Source organism: Mobula birostris, chromosome 6, assembly GCF_030028105.1.
Source record: "Mobula birostris isolate sMobBir1 chromosome 6, sMobBir1.hap1, whole genome shotgun sequence".
Taxonomy (NCBI): Eukaryota; Metazoa; Chordata; class Chondrichthyes; order Myliobatiformes; family Myliobatidae; genus Mobula; species Mobula birostris.
In genome coordinates this window covers 110,527,143-110,540,325 of record NC_092375.1, presented here as the reverse complement: position 1 = coordinate 110,540,325, position 13,183 = coordinate 110,527,143, and the positions used below count along the sequence as shown (strand labels likewise).

General features: G+C 43.6%; 1 protein-coding gene across 2 annotated transcripts in view; it reads left to right on the top strand.

Moving 5' to 3' along the window:
• nhej1 (nonhomologous end-joining factor 1) overlaps positions 1–13,183 on the top strand; it is a 387,162-nt gene that overhangs the window by 68,192 nt on the left and 305,787 nt on the right. The gene's annotated exons all lie outside the window — the stretch shown is intronic.

The window sequence follows — 13,183 nt, the reverse complement described above, 5'->3', positions numbered from 1 at the left end:
TTCTTTTTGCCATGTGCACATTGAATGACGTTCAATGTACACATGTATATCATGTGTACATTGATAGAAAGATGGAGTGCTATGTGGGGGGGGGGGAAGAGTTAGAATAATCTTACTTTCAATTTTCTGGCCTTGACCACCTCATTTTCACCATGAATGTTCAGTCCCTGTACACTTCTATCCCCCATCAAGAAAGCCTCAAAGCTCTGTCCTTCTTTCTTAACAAAAGCAATCAACTCCCCTCCACCACCACTCTCCTCTGTGTGTGGCAGAACTGGTCCTCACCCTCAACAATTTTTCCTATGGCTCCTCCTACTTTCTCCAGACTTGAAGGGTAGCAATGGGTCCCTGCATGGGTCCCAGCAATCTTCGTTGGTTATGTGCAAAAGACCACACTCCAACCCTCCACTAATTCTTCCCTATTCTTCCTCCACTACATAGGTGACACATTGGTGCTGCTTCATGCTGAGCTCATCAATTTCATCAACCTTGCCCTTAACTTCACCCTGCCCTTAAATTCACTTGGTCAATTTTTGAAATCTCCCTTCCCTTTCTCGATCTCTCTGTCTCCATCTCCCCTTTCTCAATCTCTCTGTCTCCATCTCCCCTTTCTCAATCTCTCTGTCTCCATCTCCCCTTTCTCAATCTCTCTGTCCACCAACTTTTAAAAACCTACCGGTTCCCATGGTTATCTTAACTATGCCGCTTCCCTCCTTACCTCCTGTAAAAATGCTATTCTCTTTTCTCAGTTCATTTGCCTCCACCACATCTGTTCCCAAGGATGCAGCTCTCCTTTCCAGGGCATCAAAGATGTCCTCCTTTCCACCCACACGCATCTCATCCATTTCTCTAGCATCCGTGCTCACCCCATCTTCCTGCTGCTTTAACAGTGATAAAGTTCCTTTTATCATTACTTAACACCCCATGAACCTCTGCATTTAACACATTATCCTCCACAGCTTCCACCATCTCCAAAGGAATCGCACCATTAAACACATCCTTACCTCCCTCCCCTCTCTGCTTTCTGCAGGGATCACTCCCTCCGTGATTCCCTTGTCCATTTGTCCCTCCCCACTAATCTCCCTCACGACACTTGTCTCTGTTAGCGGCCTATGTGCTCTACATGCTCATACACTTCCTCCCTCACCTCCATCAGAGCCTCAAACGTTGTCAGCATCAATGACTAATGCAGTCTGAGGATGTGCTGATAAAGGGTCTCGGCCTGAAACGTCGACTGTACCTCTTCCTAGAGATGCTGCCTGGCCTGCTGCGTTCACCAGCAACTTTGATGTGTGTTGAGGATGTACTGGGGTAGCCCGTAAATGTTGCCATGCTTCTGGTGCCAACATGGCATGCCCATGCCTCACTAACCATAACCCCGTGTGTTTGGAGTGTGGGAGGAAACTGAAACACCAGAGAAAACCCATGCAGTCACAGGGAGAAAGGGAGAGAATGGCAAGAGTTGAAGAGTTGAATGGCAAGAGATTACAGTTTCTGGGGCTGTAATCTGTTAAGTGCTCTAAAGTGCTGCAGCGCTAGTCCGATTTGCCTCATTTGGCCCATATCCTTCTTTATCTTTCCTAGCCATGTACCTATCCAAAGGCCTTTTACAATGTCGTGATTGTACTTATTTCTACCACTTCCTCAAGCAGCTTGTTCCATATATCCACCACTCTGTGTGCAAAAGGTTGCCCCTGGAGAAAAGACTGTGGCTATTTACTTTATCTATGCCCCGGTATTATTTTGTAAACCTCTATAAATATTTTGTAAACCTCCGTAAGGTCGTCCTTTATCCTCCTGTGCTCCTGGGAGAAAAAGATTACTGTTTTATCTAGCCTCTCATAACCCAAGCCCTGCAGTCCCAGTTATAGTTACATCCTCATAATTTTTTTTACACCTTCTCCAGTTTAATGACGTTCTACTTATTGCAGTATGAACAGAACTGTACATAAATTCTAAATGTGGCATTATGAACATCTTGTACAGTGTAACACAATGTCCATGCTACTGTACACAATATTCTGACTGATGATGGCAGACGTGTCAAATGCCTTCTTTACCACGCAGTTACTTTTGTAGTGCGAGAGACCTGAACAAACTCCCAAGAAATGTAGTTGGTTCCTAGTGCCAAAATGGCCCAGCAAACCAGTCAAGCTAATTAAATCAGTGATGTCCACATCCCATGTGATACAATGCTAGCAAAAGATGTTTGAGGTCACCATTTAAAGATGTCTTTGCTCTTTAACATTGATGGAATCATAATCTTAAGGAGATGCTATTTATTTCCTCAGATCACCTGTGATCTCTGAAAGGGTTTAACTTTACCAGGCTTTTGTCCTCCTTTATAATATACACTCAGTAGCCACTTTATTGGTTACACCTGCTTGTTAGTGCAAATATCTAATCTGCCAATCATGTGGTAGCAACTCAATGCATAAAAGCATGCAGACATGGTCAAGAAGTTCAGTTCAAACATCGGAATGGGGAAGAAATGTGATATAAGTGACTTTGTCTGTGGAATGTTGGTTCCAAACGGGATGGTTTGAGTGTCTCAGAAACTGCTGATCTCCTGGGATCTTCATGCATAACTGTCTCTAGAGTTTACTGAGAATTGATGTGAAAACAAAAAAAAATGCAGTGAGTGGCAGTTCTGTGGATGAAAATGCCTTGTTAACGAGAAACGTCAGAGGAGAATGTCCAGGGTGTTTCAAGCTGACATAAAAGTGACAAATAACCACACATTACAACAGTTGTGCACAACACATTGAATCTTGAAGAGGATTGGGCTACAGCAGCAGAGGACCACAAAATATACACTCAGTACCCACTTGATTAGGTACAAGAGGTAACTAATAAAGTGTCCACTCAGTGCATAAAATATTCCACCTGTCACTTAAAAAATGTTAATTCTATTCTAAGTAGGATATCCTTTCTCATAGGTTTAGTCTTGGATGTAATCTTCAACACAACCAAAGCATATACTGCCAAGTGTTTAAGTGTCCCTTAGAAGCCAACATCTTGAACTACTGCTGCCTCTGCAGGGCTCAATGTATTGATGCAATTATGAAGAAAACACACCAGCAGCTAATCTTCAAGTCTGTTCTGCCTTTCCATCGTGACTGATTTATTATTCTTCCCAACCCTACTCTCCAGCCTTCCCCCCGTAACCTTTGATGCCCTTACTTATGAAGAATGTATCACCTCTGCTTTAAATATACCCAGTTACTTGGCCGCCACAGCTGTCTATGGCAATGAATTCCACAGATTCACCACCCTCTGGCTAAACAAATTCCTTCGCATCTCTGTTCTAAAGAAACATCCTTGTATCCTGAAGATATGCCCTCCGGTCCTAAACTCTCCCAGTATAAGAAACATCCTTTCTACATCATCTCTGTCTAGGCCTTTCAATATTTGATAGGTTTCAATGAGATTCCCCCCTACCCCCCATTCTCTAAACTCCAGCGAGTACAGGCCCAGAGCCATCAAAAGCTATTCACTTGTTAACCCTTTCACTCCTGGGGTCATCCTCATCAGAACTCTCCAATGTCAGCACATACTTTCTTAGATAAAGACATAAAACAATAGTCCAAGTGCAACCAAACACACCCAATGCCTCATAAATCCTCAGCATTACATCCTTCTTTTATATTCTTGTCCTCTTGAAATGAATGCTAACATTGCAGTTGAAGGGATTAATTGGCATTGCTTTGTGCCACTCATTTTGGGGCCTAACTTTCTTCACTCTTCAAATCAGACTGCTTGTACATGCTTTTTGAACAAAACCCTTAAAATGCTGGAGGAGCTCAGCAGGTCAGGCAGCATCTTTGGAAATGAATAAACTGTCAATGTTTTAGGCCAAGATCCTTCATCAGTTCTGGAACATTAGGGGGAAGATGCCAGAATAAGAAGGTGGGGGGAGGGGAAGAAGCCCAAGTAGAAGGTGACAGGTGAAACTAGGTGGGTCGGATAGTAAGAATGAAGTATGTAGCTGGATGGTGATAGGTGGAAACATGAAAGGCTGGAGAAGAAGGAGTCTGGTAGAAGAGGAGAGTGGACCTTGGGAGAAGGGGAAGGAGAATGTGCACAGGGGGAGCTAATAGGCAGGTGAGAAGAAGAGGTAAAGGAGTGCCAGAGTGGGGAAATGCAAAACAGGGAAGAGCGATGAGGGGAAAATACTAGAAACTAGAGAAACATGCCTTTGGAAGTTTATTTTATTTATAGATAATGTGTGGAATTGGCCCTTCTGAGCCATATCACTAGTAACCCACCAATTTAACCCCAGCCTAATCATGGGCCAATTTACAATGACCACTTAACCTACTAACTGGTACTGTGAGAAGAAACTGGATCACCTGGAGGAAACCCATGAGTTCACTGGGAGGACGTACAAACTCCTTACAGATGATGTTGTAATTCCGAACTCCCGATTCCTCAAGCTGTAATAGTGTCACGCTAACTGCTACGTTACTGTGCTGCCCAGGTTGTGCTGTCAACTGCCTTAACCAAAAACTGTGGAATTCAATCAACCTTGTAATTTTTCACGAAGTGTTCCTTCAGATCTTGAATCTTGAAACTTAAGATCTTTCACTGTGACCAAGTTTTCTGGCCACTTCTAAAGTGGCTGGGTGTTAAAATTTATTGAAGGTTAATGTGCTGCATTAGCCGTACTGCATAAATGCAAATCACTTGCACTAAAACCTCTTGAGCGGGCATTCTCCACCCTCAGAACCCACATGTAACTTTGTCGTTGTGGTCGTAGACTGGGTCAGATATTCCTGGCACCTGATGACTCGGTCTACACATATCACCACTTCAGCCAAGTCTTCAAGCAGTGTTTGTTTAATTGAATTTTTTTTTCTGAAGACATAACAACAAAACAACTAAACCCAGCAAGTGCCAAAACCCAATGATGATATTTATTTAAGGAAATGCACCAAAAGGCACATTTTATTACTTGTCTGAGAGAAATGGAGCTGTTCAAAACTGTAAACGACATTTATTTATAAGGCAAAGTAATAGTTAGGGATTGGATGGCTAGGCAATTAGGAGTTCAAGGCAATTCAAAGAATTATAGTTTTAGGGAAAGTTTGGATAGTTTTGCACTTTCATAAGACATTGATGAAATCAAATTTGTGATAATATGTGCATTTCTAGTCAGCTATAGAAAACATAGAAACATAGAAAACCTGCAGCACAATACAGGCCCTTTGGCCCACGATGCTGTGTGGAACATGTACTTATTTTAGAAATTACCTAGAGTTACCCATAGCCCTCTATTTTTCTAAGCTCCATGTATCTATCCAGGAGTCTCTTAAAAGACCGTATCGTATCTGCCTCCACCACCATCGCTGGCAGCCCATTCCATGCACTCACCACCCTCTGCGTAAAAAAACTTGCCTCTGACATCTCCTCTGTAACTACTTCCAAGCATCTTAAAACTGTGCCCTCTTGTGTTAGCCATTTCAGCCCTGGGAAAAAGCCTCTGACCATCCACTCGATCAATGCCTCTCATCATCTTATACACCTCTATCAGGTCACCTCTCATCCTCCGTCACTCCAAGGAGAAAAGGCCAAGTTCACTCTCATAGAGTATGTTCCCTAATCCAGGCGATGTCCTTGTAAATCTCCTCTGCACCCTTTCTATAGATTCCACATCCTTCCTGTAGTGAGGTGAGCAGAACTGAGGACAGTACTCCAAGTGGGGTCAGACCAAGGTCTTACATAGCTGTAACATTACCTCTTGGCTCTTAAACTCAATCCCACGGTTGATGAAGGCCAATGCACCATATACCTTCTTAACCACACAGTGAACCTGCGCAACAGCTTTGGCTGTGCTATGGACTCGGCCCCAGGATCCCTCTGATCCTCCACACTGCCAAGAGTCTTACCTTCAATACTATACTTGCAGGTCAAAAATGATGATGAACCACCTCACACTTATCTGGGTTGAACTCCATCTGCCACTTCTCAGCCCAGTTTTGCATCCTATCGATGTCCTGCTGTAACCTCTGATAACCCTCCACACTATCCACCACACCCCCAACCTTTGTGTCATCAGCAAATGTACTAACCCATCCCTCCACTTTCCCATCCAGGTCATTTATAAAAATCACAAAGAGAAGGGGTCCCAGAACAGATCCCTGAGGCACATCGCTGGTCACCGACCTCCATGCAGAATATGACCAGTCTACAACCATCCTTTACCTTCTATGGGCAAGCCAATTCTGGATCCACAAAGTAAGGTCCCCTTGGATCCCATGCCTCCTTACTTTCTCAATAAGCCTTGCATGGGGTACCTTATCAAATGCTTTGCTGAAATCCATATGCACTACATCTACTACTCTACCTTCATCAATGTGTTTAGTCACATCCTCAAAAAATTCAGTCAGGCTCATCAGGCACAACCTGCCTTTGACAAAGCCAGGCTGACTATTCCTAATCATACTATGCCTCTCCAAATGTTCATAAATTCTGCCTTTCAGGATCTTCTCCATCAACTTACCAATCACTGAAGTAAGACTCACTGGGCTATCTGTACTCCCTTTCTTGAATAATGGAACAACATCCGTAACCCTCCAATCCTCTGGAACCTCTCCTGTCCCCATTGATAATGCAAAGATTATTGCCAGAGGATCAGAAATCTCCTCCTTTGCCTCCCACGGTAGCCTGGGGTATATCTTGTCCGGTCCCTGTGACTTATTTAACTTGATGCTTTCCAAAAGCTCCAGCACATCCTCTTTCTTAATGTCTGTATGTTCAAGCTTTTCAGTCCACTGTAAGTCATCTCTACGGTCGCCAAGATCCTTTTCTGCAGTGAATACTGAAGCAAAGTATTCATTATGTACCTCCGCTATCTCCTCCGGTTCCATACACACTTTTCTACTGTCACACTTGATTGGTCCTATTCTCTCACGTCTTATCCTCTTGCTCTTCACATACTTGTAGAATATCTCGGAGTTTTCCTTAATCCTGCTCGCTAAGGTCTTCTCATGGCCTCTTCTGGTTCTCCTAATTTCATTCCTAAGCTCCTTCCTGCTAGCCTTATAATTTTCTAGATCTCTATCATTCCCTAATTTTTTGAACCTTTCGTAAGCTCTTCTTTTCTTCTTGACTAGGTTTTCAACAGCCTTTGTACACCACAGTTCCTGTACCCTACCATCCTTTCCCTGTCTCATTGGAAAGTACCTATGCAGAACATCACACAAATATCCCGAGCATTTGCCACATTTATGCCATACATTTCCCTGAGAACATCTGTTCCCAATTTATACTTACAAGTTCCTGCCTGATAGCTTCATATTTCCCCTTACTCCAATTAAATGGTTTCCTAACTTGTCTGTTCCTATCCCTCACCAGTGCTATGATGAAGGAGACAGAATTATGATCACTATCTCAAAAATGCTCTCCCACTGAGAGACCTGACACCTGACCAGATTCATTTCCCAATACCAGATCTCGTACAACCTCTCCTCATGTAGGCTTATCTACATATTGTGTCAGGAAACCTTCTTGGACACATCTAACAAACTCCACCCCATCTAAACCTCTTGTTCTAGGAAGACGCCAATCAATATTTGGGAAATTAAAACCTCCCACCACGACAACCCTGTTATTATTACACCTTTTCAGAATCTCTCTCCCTATCTGCTCCTCGATGTTCCTGTTACTATTGAATGGTCTATAAAAACACCCAGCAGAGGTATTGACCCCTTCCTGTTCCTAACTTCCACCCACAGAGACACAGTAGACAATCCCTCCATGACTTCTTCCTTTTCTGCAGCCGTGACACTATCTCTGATCAGCAGTGCCACACCCCACCTCTTTTGCCTCCCTCCCCGTCCTTTCTGAAACACCTAAAGCCTGGCAGTCTAAGTAGCCATTCCTGCCCCTGAGCCATCCAAGTCTCTGTACTGGCCACAGCATCATAGCTCCAACTACTGATCCACGCTCTAAGTTCATCCACTTTGTTCATGATACTCCTTGCATTAAAATAGACACATCTCAAACCATCATTCTGAGTGCATCCCTTCTCTATCACCTGCCTATCCTTCCTTTCGCACTGTCTACAAACTTTCTCTGCTTGTGAGCCAACCGTCCCTTCCTCTGTCTTTTCAGTTTGGTTCCCATCCCCCAGCAATTTGAGTTTAAACTCTCCCCAGTAGCCTTAGCAAACCTCCCTGCCAAGATATTGGTTCCCCTGGGATTCAAGTGCAACCTATCCTTTTTGTACAGGTCATGCCTGCCCCAAGAGTTCCCAATGATCTAGAAATCTGAATCCCTGCCCTCTGCTCCAATCCCTCAGCCACGCATTTATCCTCCACCTCACTCTATTCCTATACTCACTGTCGTGTAGCACAGGCAGTAATCCCAAGATTACTATCTTTGAGGTCCTGCTTCTCTGCGGGAAAAATATCAATAAGATTTGAAGGAGAACAGAGATAATTTAAAAGGATGTTGCAGGGACTTGATGACCTGAATTATAGGGAAAGGTTGGATAGCTTAGGGCATGTATAATATAAAACAACGGTGAGATCAAATTTGGAGTATGGTATGCAGTTGTGGTCAGCTACCTACAGGAAGGGGAGGTCAAGGGCATAAACACCAGTCCTCTTGGAGGGATTAATAGTGGAAAGGGAGAGCAGTTTCAAGATCCTGGGTGTCAACATCTCTGAAGACCTACCCTGGGCCCAACATACTGATGCACGCCAGCGGCTATAATTCATTAGGAGATTGAGGAGAATTGGTGTGTCACTAAACTCACTCACAAATTTCTACAGATGCACCGTGAAGAACATTCTTTCTGGTTGCATCACCGTCCAGTACAGAGGGGCCACTGCCCAGGATTCGAAAAAAGCTTCAGGAAGTTATAAACTCAGCCAGCTCTATGGTGGGCACTAGCTGTGCCTGCAATGAGGACACCTTCAAAAGGCGATGCCTCAAAAAGGCGGCATCCATCATTAAGGACTCTCGTCATCCAGAACATGCCCTCTTCTTATTGCTACCATCAAGCAGGAGGTATAGAAGCCTGAAGATACATACTCACTGTTTCAGGAACAGCTTCTCCCCCTCATGCCATCAGATTTCTGAATGCACAATGAACCCAAGCACTCAATATTTTTTCTGCTCTTTTTTAACTAATTTATTTTAATTTTTTGTTGTAATCGTTTTGTAATTTATATTTTTTTATGATTATGTATTGCAATATACTGCTGCTGTAAAACACCAAATTTCATGACATGCCATTGATATTAAACCCAATTCTGATTCTGATTTGTTTTAGATGTTGTGGGATGTAATTTGGAGTGTTCTGTGCAGTTCTGGTCACCTGCCTACAGGAAAGGTATCAATAAGATTGAAAGAGTGCAGAGAAAGTTTACAAGAATGTTGCCGAGACTTGAGCACTTGGGTTATGCAAAAGGTTAAATAGGTTCAGGCTTTATTCCCTGTGGCATAGGAGAATGAAGGAAGACTTCATAGATGTTGCAGTGCAAAATTATCGAGGGTACTGATGAGGTAAATGCAAATAGGCTTCTTCCACTGAGGTTGGGTGAGGCTAGAGCTAGAGGTTATTGGTTAAGGGTCAAAGGTGAAATGTTTAAGGGGAACCTGTTGGGGAACTACTTCATTCAGAGGGTGGTTGAACTGACAGTGGAACTAGGTACAGACTAGCTGGGCTGAAGGACCTGTTTCTGAACTGTCGTGCTCTATCACTATGTAATCAGAGACAAAGCCAGGAAGTGAATTCAGAGAGTACGGCTTGACAAGAGGTAGAGTCAGAATCAGCAATAATTTTCAAAAAGTTAAGGATTTGGAGAAAGGACAGGATGAAAGGTTGCACTTAGATCACACCAGAGTGAATCCTCATCAGAAATGGTTGTACCGACTGGATTTATTCTCATGTGCATAGAAGATTGTGAGGTGAAGTACTGGAGGTGTTTAACATTATGAAGTGTTAAGCAAATAAAATGGTTCCCTTTGTGAGAAAGAGTTAAAATAAGAAAGCCACCAAGAAATCCTTTATGGAATTTGGACGGAGCACCTTTAATGAAAGAACAGTGTAAGTATGTGACTTGCTATCACTGAGAAGAATTAAAGTGTAGATGCATTTATGAGAAGACTGAGCAGACCTAATGGATGTCTGTGTTCATAGAGTCATAACAGCAAGGAAATAAGCCCTTAGGTCCAACTTTCCATGCCATCCAGGCTGTCTAACTGAGCAAGTCCTATTTGCCTGCATTCGGCACATATTCCTCTAAACCTCTCCTATCCATATACCTGTCCAAATGGCTTTAAATGTACCTAGCTCTACAGTTTACTCATTCCATACACCAATGATCCTCTGTTTGGGAGAGAAGATTGACCCTCAGGTCCTCTTTAAATCTTTAACTCTCATTATAAAACCTATTCCTGCCTGACTTGCTAATTTCCTCTAGTATTTTGTATGTATTGCTCCAGGCAGCTGTGAAGATCAAGTGATTGGGCATTTCTACAGCAGAGGTTGACAGGTTCATGATTAGTCAGGGCTTCAAAGATTTGGGAAGAAGGCAGGAAAATGGGGTTGAAAGAGATAATAAATCAGCCACAATGGAATGGCGGAGCAGACTCAATGGGCTGAATAGTCTAATTTTGCTCCTATGTTTTGTGGTCTTATTTCCACTATCTACAGAATCTCTTGTGTCTCTGATTTACCACATGGAAGCTGTGCATGAAGTTGTTGCAGAATGGAATGTAGAATTTCCTAGGAGGTAGTTTCACAGAGCAAAGCTCCTGTAAAGGAGGGAATCTTATGTAACCAACCCTGCTTTTAAAAAAAATATATACATTAAGCCATAACGGTTCTGATTATGCTTCACAGCCCTTTATTTGTTTTCCCTGCCTTTCCCGAGGTTTTGAATTTGCGTCTATATTTTTGTTTAAATGCCGCATGGCTTTTTCTCACCATCAAGTCTCTTTGTAGATTTTGATGTGAGGGGAGCTGAAAGCGTGCACCCCTTTTTATAGAGACAACCTGGCTAGCGACCTCAGTAAGTTTGTCACTGGTTTGTGATTGAGCCAGCTTATTCTGTCCGGATGTTGGATTAGTATAGAAAATGAGCCTGGTGGGAACTTTGTCGATGCTGTGAGACAGGAAGGTTTCATTCCCACTGGGGAATATCCCTTCTTGCCTCTTATTCAGACTAATGCACACAAAATGCTGGAGGAACTGAGCAGGTCAGACGAAGGAATAAAGATTCAATGTTTTGGGCCAAGATCCTTCATTTGGACTGGAGAGAAACCAGGCAAAAGCAAGAGTAGGAAACTGGCAGGTGATAGGTGAGACCAGGTCAGTAGGAAGGAAGATGGGTGGGGAAGGTTGGTGAAATGAGAAGCAGGAATGTGATAAGTGGAAAAAGCTGAAGAAGAAGAAGAAGAAGGAATCTAATAGAAGAGGTGAATGAAGGAGGAGGCCACCAGAGGGATGTGATGGGCAGGTGAGGAGAAGAGAAGGGGTAGGACAGGAGCCAGAGGGGAATAGGAAAAGAAAGGAGGGGAGGGAGTGAAATTACCAGAAGTCAGAGAAATCAAAGTTCATGCTGCCAGGTCGGGGACTGCCCAGATGGAATATGAAGTGTTGCGCCTCCAACCTGAGAGTGGCCTCATCACGACTGGAGAGGAAGCCGTGGACCAATGTGCCAGAATATGAATGAGGATTGGAATTAAAATGCTTGTCCACCGGGAAATCAAGTTCAAGTTGGAGTTCAGTTAATTGTCCATCAACAGTACACCTGTATACTGCCAAAAGAAACAATATTCCTATGGACCGAGCTGCACAGCACAGGACGTAAAACTCACATAGACGCTGAAAGTAATATTGCTACAAATAATAAGGTGCATTTATGAAATATCTTAAAAAGTAATCAGTATAATGCTACTGGTGCTTCATACATAATGAGACTTACGAGGAGCGATTGGTAAGTTCGTGGCCTAAGGTAGAAAGAGTCAATTTTAGAAAACCTAGCACATTTATTTTTCAACATAGTCCCCTCCTACATTTACACACTTAGTCCAGTGGTCGTGGAGAATATGAATCCCTTCTTTGTAGAAGTCGGTGTCTTGGACCTCTAGAAGTGGTCCACAGCAGGGGTGATGTAACAAGAGCTGTATAACTCATCTCCTTCTACCTTAGGCCACGAGCGTATCATTCACCCCTCGCAGATGGTGCCAGGGAGCTCGGTAGTCTTACAGCCTTGGGAACCTGTTTCCCATCCTAACAGTTCTTATCTTAATGCTGTGGTGCCTCCTGCCTGTTGGTAGAGGGTCAAAGGGATTATTGGACAAATGGGAGCATTCCATAACAATGCTAAGGGCCCTATGTACACAGCACCCCTGATAAATATCTTTGACAGGTAGAAAAGAGACTCTGATGATCCTGTCAGCAGTCCTCGAAATTCTTCATAGGGACTTGCGGTCAGATGTCTTGTAATTCCTGTAACTGACAGTGCTGCATCTGGTTACGGCTCTTGATGGTGCTGCGTAAAATGATTTGGAATGGGGGAAGGGGAGTTGGAGCCTTGCTCTCCTCAGTGTCCTCAGGAAGTGGAAACACTGCTGTGCTTCCTTGACCAAAGAGATGGTGTTGAGGGACCATGTGAGATTGTCTATTATGTGCACTCCCAGAAACCCGGTGCTCCTAACTCTCCACGGAGGAGCCGTGTGTAGGCAGTGAAGAGTGGTCGGCTTGCACCTTCATAGAGTTCGCAATCATGTGCTCTTTATTCAACTTCCTGTGTATCTATCTCCCTCCCCAACCAACCCTGTGTCCTCCTTGAATCTGCTTATTCCTACCGTATTTCCTTGGTAGTATTCAGCAGGGAGCTTTGGCTTTGTTTGTAGAACTCTTGTGTCTTAGTGCATGGCTTTACAGTGCCAGCTTTCACCAATCGGGCGTTCAATTCCCACCACCGTCTGTAACGACTTTGCAGGTCCTCCCCGTTACTCCATAGGTTTGCTCCAGGTGCCCGAGATGGAGCTGTCTGAATCTACAACCCTCTGCAGCCTTTTGCAGATCTGTGTATTGGAGGCTCCATGATGATGCAATCAGTCAGAATGTTGTCCACCGTACTGCAGCATGGTGGTGTGTGTAGCAGTTAACATGAGGTTCAAAGGTTCTCTTATTATGAAAGTCTACAACTGTGAAATTGTT